Consider the following 22,157-nt stretch of genomic DNA (forward strand, 5'->3'; position numbering starts at 1 on the left):
CGTGCCATATAGCAAAAAATGGCCTGGTCATGAAGGGGGATAAATCTTCCCGGAGGTCTAGTGGTTTAGTGTATCTAGATCCAAAATCTTTTTTTTCTTTTTTTCTGGATAGAGTAGGAAGAGTTTTAACCCCTGCTAGGTTATTATTATTTGTGCACCACTGGGGAGATTTCCCTTCACTTCCTGTCCTAGAGATGCAACAGAAGGTTAAAAGTAAATCTCTAAATGTGATTGGGGTTCTTCTCTTAGATAGTTCACCCAGTAAAGGAGTCAGTACGATTGATAGTATACAGTGTCATCATTTGTAGGAGCTGGTTGTAGACATACCAGTGATGTAACTAGAAGGTGGAGGTGGAGGCGGGTGTGGTGGTATAGGTGGTGGCTGATGGACAGCAGCAGGAACAGCAGGTGGAGGAAGAGTGAGTTTTGTCAAATCAGCGGTTTCTGGAACGTTGGCGGCATCACCCTCTACTGCCCCAATTCCAGGCACCAGAGGAGGTTTGCACTCTAGAGGCCACAAAGAAGAAGAAGCGTGTGTAATTACGTGCAAACGTTCGGTTGGCGCGAGTGCGTCCACGTGTTCGTATTGGCGTGCGTCCGTTCGTACCAGGACTCGCACGCCTCTGATGGGGACACCGTGCATGATCCTTGGGACGAAGGTGAACTGCTGCTACACGGGGACGGATCTTCACATGGTGAGTTCTCTGACACCAGGAAAGGTACATCAGAATGCGGATGCCCTTTCTCGGGTCTACTGTCACTTGGCTCGTGGTGTCCAGACCCCTGGCTTGGAACAGGGTATTTCAAGGGGTTAATTGAAGAGGGCAGTTACTTCCCCTTCAGACCTGCTTATTGCCAGCTTGGCTGAAAATGTTAGAGGGGAGCTGTTTGAGTAGGAGAGAAAGAGAGACACAGCAGCATGCTGTGTGAAAGGATCCTTTGCTGTATTGCGTACCTGCTGGGGTGAGCAAAACCATATCAGAGACTGTAGCTCTGGCTAGAGCCATGTACTTTATCTATATATCAGCCTGTTGGTTAAAGAGATTGAACTTTTCCTACATCTGCACCTGTGTTACAAGACAAGTCTGTTGTTTCTTCTGTTTATTTTGCTGAATAAAGCCATTTTTACTTTACTGAACTATTTGAGCCGGCTCTTTACCCCTCCGATCGCCTACAAATGATTTATATCTATATATCTATATATATCTATATATATATATATATATATATATATATATATATATATATATATATATATATATATATATATATATATGGCCTAAGTCTAGATGAATCACCCACACTTAAAGGGGCAGCTACACATTTTTTGTTTTCTTTTTCATACACATTATTTGAAGTGTATTGGGATAGGCTCTAGTGCATCTAATAAATTGTTTTTGATATATAACCAAATGTAATGTACTTCGGCTTCTTTCATTGTCTTTGTGTATTAGTTATACAGGCTTATCAGCGCCTCAACAGAGACAGAAAACCATTATCTCTTCTTTATTTCTACAGATATTTCCCAATTAAGACAGACACAACCATTGCCGCCACCCACATCACCACCACCCAAAGTGCCAGTCCTGTGCGCACAAAATAACTGTTTGAATGATGGAATCTGTGTTCTGGAAAACCAGCAGCCGGCATGCAGGTAAAAATGTCTTGCCTCAGTGCAGGAGTGTCAAACTCAATTTCATTGTGGGCCACATTGCATCAGCATTATAATTGCCCTTAACCACTTGAGACCCGCGCTATAGCCGAATGACGGCTACAGCGCGGATCTCCTTTGCCGGGACGACGTCTGCAGGTAAGCTGCACTTGTAAACCCAGAAGGCTTCGGGGAACAGAGGGCAGATAGGGTGACCATTTACAGCCAGGTGACTTCAAGTAATTGTAGCACCCTCTAGTGTAGAGTGCTAGGCTGTACATAGATTTCTTTTTGTAATATAGGTAAATTTAGGCTTGGCTACTCTTACCTCCCCCACTATCAAGCAGTCGGAAATTACCTGGATCTCAGTGTGTACTTGCTGGATCTCAGCACGGTGTGTCTCCTCCACTCTCTTAATGAGAGCCTCTATATCGGCTTTCGTTGGTAGAGCCTGGATTAAGCTCTTCAGATCCTCCGCTTCCGATCGTATACTACGAGGGGTGACTTCCTCGCATTCCTCTTTGCCGTTCCCGGCCTCGGTTGGGCTTTTCGTCTCCCCCCTATTCGTCCGCGCACTCGCCTCCGCTTCCGATCGTTTAGTGCGAGGGGTAGCTCCTTCGTTTTCCTCCCTGCCATTCCCAGCCTCAAATGAGCTTTTCATCTCCCCCCTGTTTGTCCGAGCGCTCACCACCTCGGGGGGCTTAGCTACGTCCGTAGTCTCCGCGATATGCCCGGCAGCTGACATCCGCCTCGGGGAGAAATACTGCTGTATAGCGGGTTGTGGGGCACTGCACCCTGCAGCTCTACGCGAGGTTTTCGTTTCTCTCTGTCTAGGCGCGCTCATTCCGGGATCCTCAGGTGCAAATCACCTATGACTGGCGGTTCAGCTAGGAGCACAGACTCTGCACGCCCTCACTCAGCCATGCTCAGACCACACCCCCCTAAGCAACAGATTTGAAGGAAAAATGGAGAGAGTGGAAAGGGAGAGCAAAGAGCAGGGTGAGACGTTGGTGAAGATGCAGCTTCAGATCGAGGAACTTGAAGATCGTAGTCGTCGCTGCAACTTGAGGCTCCGAGGAGTCCCAGAAGTCGCTGAGCAGGAGGACTTGCAGGAGAAGGTAATGAGCATTTTTCACATGATTTTAGAGGGTAATGTCCCGCCTAACATGGATTTGGACAGAGTACACAGGGCGCTAGGGCCTAAATCAGCAGACCCGCAAAGGCCCAGGGACATAATTTGCCGCCTCCATAGATACGCGCATAAGGAGACTTTGCTGAGGAAGGCATGGTTGGCTGGCAATATTGAGATAGAGGGATCAGTAGTGAAGCTCCTACCTGACTTATCCCGGGCCACACTACAGCGCAGAGCACAGTTGCGTGCTGTCTTGGACTGTGTACGGCGGGAGGGACATGCATACAGATGGAAATACCCTCTTGCTGTGGTAATAAGAAAAGGAACATCTACATGCACACTGAGACTATACAGCGATCTTCCAAAATGATTTGCCTTTATAGGTGTGGAGCCGTTTATGGTGCCGAACTGGAGACTCCCACTCTCTCAGCTACAGAGAAAAAAAACAGAAAGCACAGGAGGGAAAGAGAGGGAGTGGGAAAGATGAGAAAGACATATTACAGCACAATGAGACTTGTGTTAGAAATTAAGCTAAATTAACTCATATCCCTGAACCTATCCTTTTTTTTTGTTTCTTTTGTGCGCCTGTTGGGGCTTTTTCCCTTCTCTGTTTCCTTTTTTTCGTAGCCTCATCCCATAGGTTTTCAACTTGTCTAATTAATTCCCTCCATGATGATTTAAGAAGTATGGGAGGAGAGAGATATGCTCTTAATATCTTTTTTTGGATTAGGATGAATGGAGATAATGAGGGATGAGGTGGGGGCAGCGGGTGGGTGGGGGGGGGTCGGGGGGGGATACAGGTGGAGAGTCTAAGATAAATACACAAATAAGATTAGGTAATTATAATAAAGGGGGGGGGGGGGTTCAGGTCCCTGGGGGGGATTCACATGACCGAGGTTCCTAGAAGAGGTGGTCACTTAGGAGAGTAATATAATTTACTATTATAATTTACTAGGGATAAAGAGGGGGATGATATGGGTTGCAGTGGTTTCTTCTTTTTTTTTTAGAAGTGTTGGGAGGAGGGGGGGATTTAATATAATACATAATATTTTTTTTTCTTTGGTTTTTTCTTGTTTTTTGGGGGGGGAGGGAGTAATGGATGTGGAGGGTCAGTAAATATATATGGGAATGATGGTGCACAGGGGATGGTTTAGACTTGTGAGGGTTGAGAGGGTGGGATAAGGAGGGATATTGAGCTGGGGGGGAGAGTATATAGAATTAGGACACAAGAAACTGTTGGTTTCTTTTTTTTTTTTTGGTCAATCACTAATCACCAATATTAGTAACTTTTAATATCACCACTAACAAAATAAAGCACATAGCTAGGGACCTGGGGGAAACGGAGGGTTTACGGATTGGGACCAGACCCCCCTACCTGAACTTAAGGATGAATAAAATAACTTTATAAGATGTGGCCTCCGGCCCCCCCCCCTCTCTTTCTCCCTTTCTCCTTCTCCCCACCTTGCCTCCCCTCCCCCCTTTGAGGAGGAAAGGGAGAGAGGGAAAGGAAAAAGGGGAGGAAAAAGGGAAGGGAAAAGGGAAAGAAAAAAAAAAGAAAATACATTTTTTTTTTTTTTTTTTCGGGATGAGGAGTGTAAGGTATTATATTGTATTGTTGCTTTATTGTATTATGGTACGGTTTTTTTTTTTTTTTTTTGGAACAAGGTCAATACACAATATGGCTCTTGGAGGAAGGAAGAGAGAAACGGAGAGGAGACATGGGAAAGGGGGGGAATTGATATAAATTATATATACAGGAGAGGCTTAAGCTTTGGATAAATATAGAGATGGGTACATGTATGAATTTACAAACACAGGTGCAGCTGTGAATGTGTGTCTCCATATATGTATATGCAAGGGTATAGGTGTATATATGTAAAAGTATATACGTAGATGTGAATGGACAGACATAATTAACTTTGCCTCTACTATGGCTTCTGTCTCCCTTTTTTTTTTTTTTTTTTAACCCCCCCTCTCTTAAAAGAGCCATGTTGGAGTAGACACAATCTATGTGGAGAAGTAACAGGTGACAGTAGAAAACATGATATTATAAAAGACTGGCGGAGGGCACGGGGGAAGCTCGCCCAGGAGCAGCCAGGCACAACCACAAAACCCCATTAGGTAAACACTCATAATCCGGAGGGTCCGGAAATTGAGTGGGTAAAAGCAGTAGAGCTTTGAGATTCGTGGGGAGACCGTTGGTAAACGGCCAACCCAGGGATTGGTAGTGGGGGAGGGAGGGAGGGAGTAGCAGATTGGACGGGAGGGAGGGGGGCGGGAGGGGGTAGGGTTAGAGGGGGTTCTCCCCCCCCCCTTTTTTTTTTTTGTTTGTTTGCACCTTTACTTGTCTCTGCCTCTTTCCCCAAGGAGATATGGAAACTTTAAAAATAATGTCCCTGAATGTAAAGGGACTGAACGTCCCGGAAAAAAGACGAATGTTACTTCATGATTTAAAGAGATTGAAGATAGATGTAGCGTTTATTCAAGAAACACATTTCAGAGAAAATAATTTCTCTCTGCTGAGGTCTACGGGGTATCCAACGGTTTACCATGCGCTTAACCCGATTTCCAAAACTAAGGGAGTCACCATTATGATATCAAAAACAGTAGCATGGAATCATAGGGATTCTATGATAGATGCAAAGGGAAGGTATCTGTTTGTAAAGGGGACTATAGGAGGGGTAGGAGTTACATTAGCAACATATTATGCCCCCAATATACAACAAGACCTCTTTTTTAAAGAGATACTTGACAAACTTATGGAATTCGAAGAAGGACAGTTGATTATGGGGGGAGACCTTAATACCCCATTAATCCCCAGTGAAGACACCTCATCAGGGACATCGTCAGTGACACCTTAAATAAGAAAGAGGATAGCCCAGGCAATAACAGAAACAAAACTGGTAGATATATGGCGATTATTACACCCCAAGGAAAGAGATTACTCTTTTTTCTCCAATCCGCATAGAGTGTATTCACGGATAGATATGTTTTTTATTCCGCATAAACAATTATCCTCAGTTAAGGAAGCCACTATTGGTCTAATTACCTGGTCAGATCATGCCCCAATTTTTTTAAAATATAATTTAACGGGGAAAAAACATTTAACCTCTAGGATGTGGAAACTCAATGAGAGCCTCCTTCAGGATCCTTTAGTCCTGGAGGATGTCAGAAAGGAGATAAAATTCTTCTTTCAGGAGAACGAAGGCCCAGAAAGTTCCTTGGGAACAATCTGGGAAACGCACAAGGCAGTAATCAGAGGAGTATTGATTAAGCATGGAGCAAGGATTAAGAAGGAAAGAGAAACTAAGTTAACAGAATTATTAGTAAAAATGCAACATCTAGAAGCCCAACATAAACATGCCCAGAACTTAGAAGTTGAACAAGAATTAATAAGCACACGTAGGCAAGTTACAGATCTGCTACAGTACAGAGCTAAAATGGCAATTCAGATAGGACGTAAGTGTAGCTATGAATCCGGCAATAAATGCGGAAAACAACTAGCGAGAGCATTACGGGAAATACAATCCAAGACATACATACCTATAATTAGAAAAAAAGGTGGGGAGGAAGAACGAGTGCCAGAACAGATTGCTGGTGTGTTTGGCGATTTCTACTCCTCATTGTATAATCTGAATTTGAGGGCATCAGATCAAGCTAAGATAAATGAATACATAAGATCAAGCGAAATGCCGACTCTGACAAGTACTGCACAAGAGGAGATGGAATCCCCAATCACACTAGAAGAAGTACAAAACACGATAAAACAGATAAAAAGTGGGAAAGCACCTGGTCCAGATGGACTAACAGCCCAATATTATAAGACGCTTATGCCGGAATTATGTCCATATATGGTTAAACTGTTTAATGAAATAGGAGACATATCGACTTTCCACTCAGATACACTTAAAGCTACAATCACAGTGATACAGAAAGAAGGTAAAGACCCGAAACAATGTGGAAGCTATAGGCCAATATCTTTACTGAACGCAGATTTGAAAATATTTAGCAAATTATTAGCCTTGAGGATACAACAGTATTTGCCCTCTTTGATTCATCAAGACCAAGTGGGATTTGTCCCAACAAGAGAATCAAGGGACAATACTATTAAGGCCTTAAACCTAATACATACAGTCATCTCTACCGATACCCCCTGTATATTTCTGGGAACAGATGCAGAAAAGGCTTTTGATCGGGTGGGGTGGGGGTTCATGTTCTCGGTACTCCGACATATAAAGCTAGGAGGGAAAATGAGGGGCTGGATAACAAGCTTGTATGAAAAACCTACAGCTCAAGTAAGAGTAAATGGAGTGGTATCTACATCTTTCCCAATAACAAATGGGACCAGACAGGGATGTCCACTGTCCCCTCTGTTATTTGCGTTGACCCTTGAACCACTTCTATGCAGAGTAAAGCTCAACAGGGATATCCAAGGAATAACCATAGGAGAAACCCATAATAAAGTCGCAGCATATGCAGATGATATGCTTTTTACAGTGACGAATCCGATAATCTCGCTCCCAAATCTATGTAAGGAAATCGAGACATATAGTACATTATCCCACTTTAAAATAAACTGCTCCAAGTCAGAAGCCTTAATGATAGCAGTCCCAGAGAAAATGACGAGACTAATAAAATTAAATTATAAATTTAATTGGACGAACTATGGCTTGAAATACTTGGGAATAACGATCGCAACAAACTTCAATAAGATATATGAATTAAATTTTGTATCAGTATTGAAGATGGTACGAGGATGCCTGGAGAGATGGCACAGGGGAATACATTCCTGGTTTGGAAGAAATAATATAATCAAGATGAATATTTTGCCAAAACTCCTGTACCTCCTCCAGGCAATCCCAATGTTAATACCAAGAAATTTCTTTAGAACTATACAAACATTATTTATGAAATTTATTTGGGCAGACAAACAACCAAGGATACGGAGGACATTAGCAACACCAGACATATACAAATATTACCATGCAATACATCTAGGTAGATTACTAGACTGGTGTCGACATGGAGATCAGAAAATATGGGTAAAATTAGAGCAAGCACAATGTAGGGAGCTACTACATAGAGCACCTTGGTGCTACAGAAATTTGACCTCAGATACGAAGCTACACCCTACAATAGGACCCACATTACAGATATGCTACCATCTCTTAGCTAAGAATAAGATATCGACACAGAACTCCCCTCTAGTCCCTATATTGGGTAACCCCCGATTTATACCAGGCATACAGAAAGGACCTTTTGATAAGTTGATTAAAAAAGGAATATATCAAGCTTCGCATTTCGTGAAAAAAGGTAAATGGCCAACAATGCAGGAGATGATAGATAGAAAAGGCCCTTTTCAATTAGATTTCTGGCAGGCGGCACAATTAGGACATTTTCTAAAAACAGAGATAGTGCCAGAGTTACTAGAGCGAGACTATATGCCATTTGAGAAACTCTGTATGGAAAAGGAACCAATTACGCATGCAATCTCGAAAATGTACGCGTTACTGATTAAACCCGTAGAAAATTTTCAGGTACCCTTCTTTAGGAAGTGGGAAATAGACCTAGGAAGGACTTTTTCTGAGAAAAATATGATACAATCAATTTTTAAAACAGCAACATGCACAAAACTACAGGAAACTAATTATAAAATTATCGCACAGTGGTATAGAACACCAGAAAAACTTCAAAAATATTTCCCTCATATATCAAATAAGTGTTGGAGGTGCCAGAAAGAAGTGGGAAATTTTTTACATATATTTTGGTCATGTCCAAAAATTAAGAAATACTGGAAAGAGGTACGAGAGATCGCTCAAAAATTCAGTGAAGTAGAAATACGGGAGGACCCAGCAGTATTCCTCCTGAACTTGTCAGAGACCTCAGGAAATATAGGTGGGAATTCCATCCTGTGTCACTTGGTAAATACAGCCAAGTCATGTATAACACTTAGGTGGAAACAAATACAAGCCCCCAGTGTGAGCATGTGGTTGAAGAAAGTTGAGGAGGTGAACAGGATGGAAGACCTAATATGGACAGCCAGGAAAAGAAGGAAAACTTACTTGGAAATATGGACACCATGGAACCTCTATATCTCCTTGGAGGAGGGAAGGAGACAGATTGATACGATTTAAGGGGGAGGAGGGGGAGATATAGGGGAAGGAGATGAGAACTCCCCCCCTTTTTTTTGGCTTGGTCCCCCCCTTTTTTTTTTTTTCGGGGGGGGGGGGAGAAGAATAGGGGGGAAAATATCAGGGGGGGAAGATGAGAAATAAGAGGATAACAATATAACTCTGGCCTGATTGGGAACAGTACCAACCTAGGACCAGACATGGGGTATGTGGGACTGAGAGTGAAGTCTCTATGATATTGCCCCGATATATTATATAGATTACCATTAACCTAGCCTGCTCTCTCTTTGGATTTATACATTACATTATAAAGGGAATAAGAGGCTAAGGGAATAGAATGAATTGTTATGCTCTTTTTGTTTATTATGTATGAATATGGAAACACGATGTATGACTCTTAGATTGTTTATGTAAAATTCTATTCTTGTTTACTTGAGGAAAAAAAAAATGGAAAGGGAAAAAAATAAATAAATAAAGAAATTGAAAAAAAAAAATTTAGGCTTGGCTGGGAGCCAAGTCTGTGTTTAATCTGGGCCGGGGTGAGTGATCTAGGGAGGATGGAGGACTCATAAGGCAACACCTCTGGTGCCTCCCCTTGCTTGCTGGAGCCTTGGTGAGGCTTCCGGAGGAATGGAATGAAGGCTGGGAGGAGCTGCCTGGAATGTTAAGGAGGGCCCTGGCTGGTCCTCAGCAAGTGGGCTGATAGGGGGTGGGCCTCTCTTGAATACTCAGTCAGGCCAGCAGGGGCAGTGCAGAGTTTGGGTGGAAGCTGGAGATAGTGTTGAGGAGGCTGTCAGTGGCCCTTGAGGGTAGCCACCCCCTAGTCTGTCCTGTCCAGAGGCACGGGAGCAAGAATGAGGACAACAGGAGCCAGCTAGCACATCTGATGCCGCGTACACACGATCAAACAATCGGGTGGAAAAGTCCGGCAAACTCAAGTCCGCCGGACAATCCCCCCGTGTGTAGCCTCCGGCATACTTTTTTGACCCGAAAGTACGGCGGACTTAGAAAGTAGTTTTGCACTCCAATCTTCCCGCCGGACTCGCATTTCGGCGGTGTGTATGCCAGTCCGCCGTAGTTTTGAAATGAACGGACTTTTCCCGCCCGGAGAAAAGTCCACTCATTTGAGCGGGTCTCCAGGTAGGCGGGGCCCGCGAAGGAGACGTCGCTGGCCCCGCCACCTGGTATGGACTTAAAGGGGAACCCCAACGCCAAAAAAAATCGGCGTGGGGGTCCCCCCAGGTCCACATCAGAACCTTGTCCGAGCACGCTACCCGGCCAGCCAGGAAAGGGGGGGTGAGCGAGCGCCCCCCCCTCCTGAGCCGTACCAGGCCGCGTGCCCTCAACATGGGGGGGTGCCCCCGAAGTCGAAAGAAGAGGCCGGCGGCGAGGAAGAAAGCCGGGCTCCTTCGCTAGTAAAAGAGCTAGAAGAAGATAGCGGAGGAGTCCGGCGAGAAGACCCCCCGAAGACGGAAGACCCCAGAGCTGTGCAATAAACTATTTTATCTTATGTGTTGTTTTTTTTGTACTTTATTACACAGGTGAATGGGTAGGGGTACATTGTACCCCTTACTCATTCACATAGGGTGGGGGGGGCTGGTATCTGGGGGCCCCCTTAATAAAGGGGGCTCCCGGATTCTGATAAGCCCCCCGCCCGCAGACCCCGACAACCAACGGCCAGGGTTGATGGGAAGAGGCCCTTGTCCTCATCAACATGGGGACAAGGTGCTTTGGGGTGGGGGGGCGCACGCCCCCCCTTCCCCAAGGCACCCCTCCATGTTGAGGGCACGCGGCCTGGTACGGCTCAGGAGGGGGGGGCGCTCGCTCGCCCCCCTTTCCTGGCCGGCCAGGTAGCATGCTCGAACAAGAGTCTGATGTGGACCTGGGGGACCCCCACGCCGATTTTTTTCGGAGTTGGGGTTCCCCTTTAAGTCCATACCAGGTGGCGGGGCCAGCGATGTCTCCTTCGCGGGCCCCGCCTACCTGGAGAAGCGCTCGAAATGAGCGGACTTTCCTCCGTGTGTGTGGGCGAGTCCGTTCATTTCAAAAGTAGGGCGGATAGTACGGCGGACTTAGTACGCCGTATTAGTCCACTGAAAAAGCGCCATGTGTGGGCAAGTAGCTCATTCGGAAAGTCCGACGGACAGTCTGGCGGGAAGTCCGCCAGACTAAGTCCGTAGGATAGTTCGCTACGTGTGTACGCGGCATGAGATATCTCCAGGGAGAACACAGCTGTGTGGCTGGTGAGTGTGGCAGTCTGAGAGGACTGTAGGAAGTAGCCAGGAGGGCTAGTGAAAGGGGCAGCTGTAGCCAGGTGGGCTGGCAGTGCCTGAAGAGGTGGTGCTGGGATTAGTAGTTACAGGTATGTAGCAGGACACTGGACTTTTTCTCTACGCACCAAAGGGGCCCGCAGTCCCTGCCTGTAAAGGGCTTTTGCTTGATCTGGCTGAGTGCCTTGCCACATTCATCAAACAGTGTTCCGGCTGGGTCTGAGTTGTTCCTGCAAGCAAGTGATGTACTGGAGGATGAGTGTATACAGAGAGTGAATATATTTGAGTGTCCCTGAAGAGACTTTGTTCCAGTCAAGTGAGCATTCCATAATAACCCTATCCCTATTCAAGTTTATTAACCCCTAATAAAAAAAATAAAACGTTTCCAATTTAAGCGAGCCTGTAGAAATTTGGTGTGCCTGGCTGTGCAGGACCCCTAGTCACCAGCGGCTCCTACGGGGGCTGCCCTACATAATGCAATGGTTGTTTGATGTATAAAGGGTGATGTGAACCTGTCACATGAAATAAACTACTAATTAAGGTGACACTGCTGAATCAAGATGCTATATCAGACACATGGGAATTACATTGTCTTATGTTTTCAACTGACACCTATACCTTCATTGGGAGAAAAAATAATGAAGCACGGCCTTTGTGTAATTTGAATCTGAAATCCAAAGTAAGGGATTCAGAATCTGCAAATATCAAATGCAATACAAATGAACCCAGAACGTAGGATGCTACAAACCCAAAACACAAAGATGTAAATATCACCTAAAATATAGTGTACATTCCTCACTTTCCTACCTGGCACTTTTACCCCCTTCCTGACCAGGAAAATTTTCAGCTTTCAGCACTGTCACACTTTGAATGACAATTGCGCAGTCACGCAACGCTGTATCCAAATTACATTTTGTATTTTTTTTACACACAAATAGAGCTTTCCTTTGGTGATATTTAATTACCACTGAGTTTTTTATTTTTTGTTAAATATACAAAAATAAGCATTTTTCATAGTTTGTTATAAAATTTAGCAAACATGTAATCTTTCTCCCTTTACTGATGTGCGCTGATGAGGTGGCACTGATCAGGCGGCACTGATAGGTGGCACTGACCGGTGGCACTGATGAGGCTACACTGATAGGCGCCACTGATGGGCACTGATAGTCAACTCTAATGGGCACTGATGGGTGGCACTGATGGGCTCTAATAGGTGGCACTGATGAGCTCTAATAGGTGGCACCGATAGGTGGCACTGATTGGCAGCACTGATGGGCACTGATTGGCAGCACTGGTGACCACTGATTGGGAGCACTGGTGGGCACTATTGGGACTGCACTGATAGTCAGGGCACTGATAATCAGTGCCCTGATTATCAGTGCCGATGTGCTTTTAGCCATTTATCAGCTCTCTTTTTCTCTCCTCATGCTGTCAGCATGAGAAAAGGAAAGCTGATAACCGTCTTGTGCTTACTTCTGCGATCAACTTTCATTGGACACAGCTGATTACGTGGTAAAGGGCTGCTGTGATTGGCCCCTTCCCCAGATCTGTGATCAGCTGAGTCCACAGGAGGTGCACAGACAGCAGGATTACGGGAGGACATCCATGTACGCCCTCCCGGCAAATTAAGCCTGCGCTGTAGCCGTCTTTCGGCTATAGGGCGGAAAGGTGTTAAACATATATATTTTTAAAAAAAAGTATATAAATAGATCACCTTCCATGTCCAGTTTCAATATTTTATTATACTGTATATAACATGCAAGAAAAATGACACATAATTAAAAACCATGGTATTGACTATAAAAAATAGAATACATCTCACATAAAGCAATCATGGCATTCAAGGTAATTCCTCCTCTAGGGTGGTAATAAATATATGATTTAATGTTATAAAAAAAAAGGATACAAAGGGGCACAGAAAGGCTTATTTACAGTAAGAGCTGTGGAATAGACTCCCTAAAAACTAGTTCTGGCCAGCTCAGTAGATACCTGGTTGCCTCCTGGGGGAATTTACTGGAGCAAATTGCACCATGCCCGTAGGGCTTCTTTTTTTTTTTGATCTTCCTTTGGGTCAACTGTGGGTTAAAGATTCTGTATTTTGTGTTTTTTTTTATTCTGTTGGTTGAACTAGATTGACATTTTGTTTTTTTTTCACCCTGACTAACTTGGCAGCTAACTAAGGTCTTCATTCTCTACCTTTGTGGCTGCAGTATAGTAGCAGCCTCCCCTCTCCCTTTAACTCTGCAAAGTGGCAGTCGGTACCAGGCCTGGAGTGCACTGACTTTCAGCACCTGGTTCTGCAGGAAGATGGAGTGAAGTTGGGAGGAAAGAGATGTGGAGCAAGTTGGCAGAGCTTCCCATCAATGAGGACTCGGAGCCCCAGGTGAATGAAGACTGCTGAGCTGAGGGTCTCCCTCTGGCCTCTTGGGTTATATGGGAGCTCTTAGATTAGTATTATGGCATTAGGGGTATGTGGCGCATGTATCACAAGGCATGGTGCTGTGTGTATTGGGGTGCATAGGGCAGCATATATTATTTATGATACTGAAAGAAATATAAACGGCTCACTGTGATGTAATATTTCATTACAGCTTTATTTGCTTAATGTTACAGTACACTATACACTCTGGAGTGGCATTGACACTTTTGGATTATTTGGAAACAATTCTCCTTTAAATCCTAGTTCCACCTTAAACTATTTCACGTGCCCCTTGCAAAATATTTAAACCTTGTTTGCATTACTTTCGATACTGAATATGCATATCTGGGTATATCACAGATTAATAAATACACTTTTTACAGGTGTAAAACATCTGGAGACCGGTGGTATGTAGGAAACAGATGTGAAAAGGAGATCCGGAACAAAGGCACCACGTGGACCATGTCTTCCTTATGTGCACTACTCTCTCTTTTTATGCTTACTCTTGTGAATGTAGTATGACATCCAATGAATGTGGGCTGTTATATTAAAATAAATAACATTTAAAGTGAAATTCCAAACACAAATGTTTGCTTGTTTGTTTTTGTTTTCTATAGAATAGAGTTACCACCTCTATCAGATTTTTACTGCTGACTGTGCCACCTTTGGAGAAATGCCCCCTCATTTCCTGTTTTGTCACTGGGACAGGAAATGGAGATACATCTGTCCAACAAAGCCACTAATAAATCATAAAAAACACTTGTTTTTTTGGAAAGTGCTATAGGATTGGAACCTCTGTGTCACTAGAACAGGAATCTCCAAACTATGGCCCTCCAGCTGTTGCAGAACTACACATCTCATGAGGCATTGTAAAACTCTGACAATCACAAACATGGCTAGGCATGATGGCAATTGAAGTTCCTGAACAACTGGAGGGCCATAGTTTGGAGACCCCTGCACTAGAAGATGGTGAGAGGGGAGATCTCTTTAACAACCATACAGACAACAATAAATCACGACAGAGGTTCTTCTTCTAACCCACTTTGCCCTCAACTTAAAAAAAAAAAAGGATTTTGGCTGAAGTCTATGCTTTAATAAATACTACATTACCATGGTTCATTATTTCAGTAAATCGGTAAATTTGATTGCATTTGTAATATACTTTGTTCATTTCACTTTCTTTTAGCCCAGCAAAATCCACAAACCTGATGCATAAGGACTGACTATTAAACTATCTTCCTGGTAGCCTGGACTAAAGGCCATCTCCATATATTTTTCTTTTGATAACAATAGTCCAGTTTTGAGAGAGTTATTAGTGTGACCTTTTTAGGCATGATCATTGGTCTATAAATTTTTATATATTTTTGTAATAAAATATTTTGTTTTTAAATTTTTACATTGTACACAGTTGAAGGTAAATCTAAAGGAAATTGAACAAGAAAACTGTATAATGTATGGACAACTTAAATCGGTAGTAGTAAACCGTAGTAAACCGCATCCAAAACACATCCGTTTTCAGGCAAGTATTCCCAAGAAAAGGATTTTCCTTGTAAGCCCTCCAGCATCATTCCGTCACCGTTGAAGGCGTTTCCATCTTCACCCAGTCCTCTTTCCAGGTTCACAGGCTTCAGCTATCTGATTGGCCATGCCAGCAATGATGTCACTCCCTCACATGCAGATGGGAGTCGCTATTTATGGTACAACACTGAAGGGACAGCATGGGTATGCCGTTCCTTCAGCGCGCATTTGCAGGTGATGTCTCTGGCTGCATCTAAAGTAAATATCTCCTAAATGTGTAGGAGATATTTACTGTACCTGTAGGTAAGCCTTATTATAGGGCAGAGACTTTGGTTTGTACACAGTGGAATGTGATATTCTTTTACTTGTGGCAAAGGTTTGCTTTATTACACAGAAGGAATTTCCTATATTTTGTATGGTTCACTATATGTTCATAATTATTCACTTAATCTGGTGGTAGACTGTTTAATATTAGTAGGTTAATATTAGCGCAATTATTAATTTAAAACATTTTTTTTTGTGTACCAGTTCGCATATATATAATTGCCGCTATATTATTTAGTTATCTTTTAATATTTATTTCTCACATATTGTAATATTTATTCACATCAGCGCTTTAGTATATTTTTACACATTAATTTCATCAACACACCTACAAGGGGACAAAAATGCTAACAGTAAACAGTCACAAAGTCAAGCAAATGTCTACAGTACAGCAACAAAAATGCAAGTACTTTTGGACCCGAACCCCACCAGGCATCTCAAACAGAATATCGCACTTGTAAAAAAGAGAACCAGAACCTTTGGAAGAGTATGTTTGATAATAAATTTGGCAGTACCTCCACTCAGGACACATAATCCAGTGCCACGCACTCCTGGCACTAAGAGATAAAAGCTTGTTCCTGTATATGAAGCTTCACACTGCTATCTTTGAAGCAAGTGTGGGTTCTATAGACCCGGAAGCCACAACTAAAAGTGACGTGACATGCAGTAATGCCCAACATGTTTCATCCCAAACAGATGTCCTCAAGAGACATTTTTTTAGCTACACTTACCAGTTTAATTAGGCACAGCTGTTTCTATTTTATAATTTCGGCTGCTTTCACACCACTCTGTTGCAAAAATGCGGACAAAAAAAAATCTGCATTTTCCAGTGTGCTTTGTGTTTGCCTGACATCAACCTGCACCTGCGAAAAAATGACATCTGACTAAAAAAAAAACACACCAAAAACGCAACACAGGTGTGTTTTTAATGCAGTTTTGTTGGGTTTTTGATGTGTTTTCTATTAATTTCAATGGGAGGTGCCTTTTTGGTGTGTTTTTTAACACGCCAAAAAATGCAGCATGCGGGACTTTTAAAAATGCAACTGACCCACAATGGACTGGTGAGAAGAACTTCATAGGATTTAATGGTCATGCATTTTTCTTCCTCTTTTTGTAAGGCAAAACCCCGGAAGAAAAGCTGATCAGTGTGATAAGGCAATTTAAAAGGCATGTTATAGCATTACCTATTGAACATTGCTTACAATATTGCTTGTATTGGACACTGGGATTTTAAAACTGAATTTCGGCACAAAAACATTAATTTAAAAATATTCCTCAATATTCACACCAGATATAAATCTACTTTGTGTGTACCAAATGACATAACAAAACCCAGATATGATATAACAGTGTTGACATCATGACTGTGCTGTACATAGCCTGTGCAGAACATAGAGCTGTAGGAGAGAATGTACTGCGGACGGGCAGACGCCGGTGTACGCAAAGCGACATACCCTTATGCCCCTGCCTACTTTTGCATTTAGGGTGCGCAGCAGGAGCCTGTCAGCAAGTCCCTGCTAATGATTCTCAGCCAGGACCTGCTGTAAGTATACACTTATTGGGATTTTTTTTTTTACCAAAGATATGTATCAGAATACATTTTGGCCTAAGTTAATAAATCCTTTTTTTTTTAGATATGTAATGTAGCAGAAAGTAAAAAATTATTTTTTTTCACAGAATGTTTGGTCTTTTTTTACATTTATATACCAAAAATAAAAAAAACCCAGTGATCAAATACGAAAAGACAGCTATACTTGTGTGAAAAAAATTATACAAATTTAATTTGGGTACAGTGTTGCATGACCACGCAGTTAAAGTAGCACAGTGCTGAATAGCAAAAAATGCTCTGGTCATGAAAGGGATAAAACCTTCTGGAGGTCAAGTGACTGAATAAAGACACTAGTCCATCCAGTGTGGGTTTGTGTGTGTGTGTTCACGTTAATATTATTTCAGGTACTTATACAGCACCGTCAATTTATGCAGAGCTTTACATATATTGTACATTCACATCAGTCCCTGCCCTCAAGGAGCTTACAATCTAAGGTCCCTAGCATGGGCGTCCGCAGAACTTTTTTCAGGGGGGGGCATCATTTTAGGGTCACCGATGCCCTGCCCCTTTTCAACAATGTCATTATCATGGTCAGAGACTACAGATGTAGTACAGTCCCTAGGATAAGTAATGGATAATGGCCAACAGGCCCTCTTACCAGACCCAGCAAAACCACAGCAGTGATCCCTCCAGCTGGACGATCGCTCACTCTGGGTTCCCCGGGGCCAACTCTGGTCAGTAGTGTAGCAAGTCTGTACCCTGGTAGGGGCTCAGTGTTTCTCTCTGATGGTGCTGGGCAGCGTGGCTCTCTCTGATGGCGCTGGGCAGTGTGGCTCTCTCTCTGGTGGTGCTGGGCAGCGTGGCTCTCTCTCTGGCTTCCGCCCAGCACACTCATTCTTTGTCCTGTAGCACTCTCTCCCTTAGCTTTTTCCAGGCTGCAGTCTCTCAATCTCTCTCTTGATTGAGCTGTAGCCTCCTCCCTGTGGAAAATAGGGCCACCAATCTTTGGGACTACATGTCCCATGATGCTCTCCTCTACCTAGTCTCCTTTGATTGGCCCTCAGTTATGGCCAATAAGGAAGGAATGGAGTGGGCAGGAAGCTGGGCGGGGACCTGGTGAGAGCTGCCGTTACTTCTCCTTGACAGAAGAAAGGGGTGCAAGCGGAGGAAACCTCTGACAGCCCGCAGCTTGCTCCGTCCAGCGCCGCCGAGTTCTCTGCTGTACTGAGTAGGCAAAAGAAGTCACACTACACTGATGGGGGGGCTTGGCAGCACCTTGATAGTGTCACCCCACTGGTGGGTGGCAACCAGGTGCGGGCTGCCCACACCCCGATAGCGACGCAACTGTGCTGAATTTAAGATCCGACCCTGATTCCAGGGGGGGTCATTTGACCCCCCTTGCCCCTACCTGCAGACGCCCATGGTCCCTAGCTCACACACATACATACACATACTAGGGCCAATTTAGACAGAAGCCAATTAACCCACCAGCATCTCTTTGTTTTCAATCTCTTTTTTTATTATTTTTCCATTCAATACAAATACATATTCACTGCTTTATAGAATCTTTCAAAGTGTTCTATACATTAAAACAATCTCAATATTCTATTATCATACATCGGATCACTTACGTTATCTTCCTACCATTCATTCTCAACAACCACATCTCCACCCCCCCCCCCCCAAAAAAAAACACAGCTCAATCCTCCCCACTCCCCTCAAAAATCTGTGTTAGGGTGTTTCATTCCCTTCATATTTAAATAAATTTGCTGAGGACCTAAACTCTTCCCATTTTTCCCACCAGCATGTCTTTGAAGTGTGGAAGGAAACCAAAGTAACCGGAGGGAATCCACACAGGCATGCAAACTTCAGGCAGGTAGTGTCATGGTTGGGATTCTAACCAGTGACCCTTTTTGCTGCTAGGCAAAAGTGATAACCACTACACCACTTCCCATATCCTTGTATATTGTGTTCACTAAGATGCACGTCCAAGAGTATTTTAAAACTACCAATACTTCCTGTTAACACCACCGATTGTGCAACGGAGTTCCACATCCTTGCTACCCTGACAGTGAACCCCCATGCAGCTTAAGGTTAAACCACTTCTCCAATCTCATTGTGTGGCCCCGTGTCTTTCTACACTCCCTGAGACTAAGTCGTTTTCTTTCTATGCTGGGATCACTATTGAGATGTTTGTATATCGCTATCATATCTCCTCTCAAACGTCTCTTCTCCAGGAAGAATACGTTTAGTGCTTGTAGTCACTCCTCATACTTGAGGCCCTCTAGTTCCATTATTAACTTTTTCACCCTTCTCTGGACTCTCTCCAGTTCTAGCACATCATATCTGAGGAATGGTGACCAGAACTGGACAGAATACTCCAGATGTAGCTGAACCAGAGTTTTATACAGTGACAGGGTTATCGTTTTATCTTTGGAGTAAATTACCTTTTTAATGCATGCTAATATTCTGCTTGCTTTGCTTGCTGCAGTTTTACAGTGCATGCTATTGCTCAGCTTGTCTTCTGCTAGGACCCCCAGATCCATCTCCATCCTGGATTCACCCAGAGGTTTTCCCTCAAACAAGTAACTTACATTTTTATTTTTAGCCCCCAAGTGCATAATTTTAATTTTTCCAACATTAAACCTCATTTGGTGTAGTTGCACACCTCATTATTTTATTCAGGTCAATGGTCATCTATATCTTGCTGTGAGGTTGTTGCCCTGCTTATGTTTGTATCGTCAGCAGACACTGAGATTGAGCTTTTTATATATTATTTATGAATACATTTCAAATAATTTGTCCCAAGACAGAGCCTTGGAGGACCCCATTTACCACAACAGACCAGATTACAGGTTATTTATCACCACCCTTTGGACACGCTCCTGTAACCAGTTTCCTATCCGAAAACAAACCCTATGGTCCATGCATACAGACATAAGTTTGTAATGTAAGCACCCTCTACTTAGGTAGATGCTAGAATAGAATTTTTGTTCTGTAGAGTAGGTACATTTAGGTTTGTTTTGGTTTATGTGGGCTGGGAATAGCTCCGAGAGTAGCAGCTGGTTACTCACAGGCAGCGTCACTGAGACCTCCCGCCTTCTTCTAGAGGATTCTAGAAGGAGAGGAGGAGAGGAGAGGTGGAGCTGCCTGTGGTGTTCTAAGGAGCCGTGACCAATCCCCAACCTGGATTGGCAGGGGACAGGTTTCCTTAAATATACAGGGTCAGCCCAGCTGGGGAGGAGTTGTCGGATGGAAGAACTGGACATGGAATACTAGGCTGTTGGGGCCTTGGAGGGAGCTCCCCAGTCTGGGAGGTGACCTTGGGCCTGGGGCTCAGGTGCAGGATGGAGCCCTTCAAGAAAGGGTGAAGGTTCTGGACAGAAGGCACAAGTGGAGCAAGGAAGGACAGCAGGAGCTAGTACTGCAGGGCGATCTTCAGGAGGGAACCACCAGTTGCAGCCAGGAGGGCTGGTGAGTAAAATGTGCAGTCAGGAGGACTGGGGAGGCATGACTGAGAGGAAACAGTCAGAGATGAGTGCAGAGCCAGTAGTGGGGACTACAATGTCAGGGGCAGTGGAGTTGGGCAGCTGAGGCCATTAGGGCTGGCAGGGCCTGAAGAGGGCTGACTGGGAGCAGTAGTCCATCAGTAGGACAGCTATCACTACTTTTAATTTCTCCTACACTATAGGGGGCCCACAGTCCCTGCCTGTAAAGGGCGATTTGTTGAGCCCTGGCTGAGCCAGTGTCTAACCTTGCATGTGCTAGCTGGTCCTGAGGATTAAGAATTGTGCAGGAGGAAAGAAGAGGAATAGTCTGCAAGCAAGAAAAGTGCTGGAGGAGACTGAAGTAGTAACATGTACAGAGAAGTATACATAGTTGTCCCAATTGATTGAAATACAATTCACCATTTTGATTGATATGCAATCCACTAATTGATTGATATACAATTCACCGGGCATCCCATATTTCCTTTACCCCATCCAAGTTAAATTCCCTCAATAAAACAAACAAAAACAAACACATGGACTGTTCAATGTCTTAAGGTGACTGAGAAGGTAATGCCGGTCTGGGCAGGGTGGCAGGTGGGCCACATAACTTAGCATCCCCTATGGGGGTACCGCTACAGTACATTAAGCGTCTATGGGGGCGACTGTATTAAAAGATTTTTCAAAATCCAGATACACCACATCCCTAGGCCTACCTTTATCTAGATGGCAGCTCACTTCTCTATGGAATGATAATAGGTTGATTTAGCAAGAACGACCTATAGTAAATCAATGCTGATTACTACTCATGAGACAGTTTTCATCAGCAAATTCTTGAATATAGTCCCTTAAAATCCCCTCCAATAGATTACATACTATCGATGTTAGACTGACAGGCCTGTAGTTTCCAGGAGTATATCTCTGTCCTTTTTAAAATATTGGTACTATGTGGGCTTTTCTCCAATCAGCTGGTACCATTCCTGTCAGTATGCATTCTATAAAGATTAAGGGGTTGTAAAGGTAAATTTTTTATTTTCTAAATAGGTTCCTTTAAGGTAGTGCATTGTTGGTTCACTTATATTTTCCTTCGATTTCCCTTCTAAATGTTTTTTTTTCTTTGTTTTCTTTGTCTGAATTTCTCACTTCCTGTTCCTCCTCAGTAAGCTGTTCAGTAAGCTGTTCTGGCTGACTAACCACCAGCTCGGATGATGGTGAGAAGTTTACTGAGGAGAAACAGGAAGTGAGATATTCAGACAAAGAAAAAAAACATTTAGAAGGGAAATCAAAGGAAAAGGTAAGCGAACCAACAATGTACTAGCTTAAAGGAACCTATGTAGAAAATAAAAAAATTACCTTTACAACCCCTTTAGGAATAGCGGTTTGGCTATAACCTGACTGAGTTCTTTGAGGATCTTGGGGTGTAAGCCATCCGATCCTGGTGATTTATTTGTGTTAAACTTTCATATTCTTTTTGGATTTCTGTTAGCCACAAGGGTAGATCCTGTGACGTGTTACTAACAATACAGTCATGGTTGTTATACCCCTCCTTTTCCTGTGTAGAAACTATGATGGATTTAGTGCAGTTGCCTTCTCCTTGTCATTTGTAACCAAATTCCCTTTGTTATCCTTTATGTGGCTAATATGCTCTGACCTCACTTTTTTACTGTTAATAAAT

The 22,157-nt window shown here is 43.5% G+C and overlaps 1 long non-coding RNA gene across 1 annotated transcript; it reads left to right on the plus strand.

The window, feature by feature from the left end:
- Positions 1-503: 503 nt before the first annotated feature.
- LOC143998346 (uncharacterized) lies at positions 504-14,190 on the plus strand. Its single transcript, XR_013277870.1, has 3 exons — positions 504-695; positions 1,519-1,654; positions 13,987-14,190. It is a non-coding gene; the product is annotated as an uncharacterized LOC143998346 (long non-coding RNA).
- Positions 14,191-22,157: the final 7,967 nt, after the last annotated feature.

The sequence above is a fragment of the Lithobates pipiens genome, unplaced genomic scaffold, assembly GCF_037356315.1.
Source record: "Lithobates pipiens isolate NorthernLeopardFrog02 unplaced genomic scaffold, aLitPip1_a1.2 Scaffold_19, whole genome shotgun sequence".
Lineage (NCBI taxonomy): Eukaryota > Metazoa > Chordata > Amphibia > Anura > Ranidae > Lithobates > Lithobates pipiens.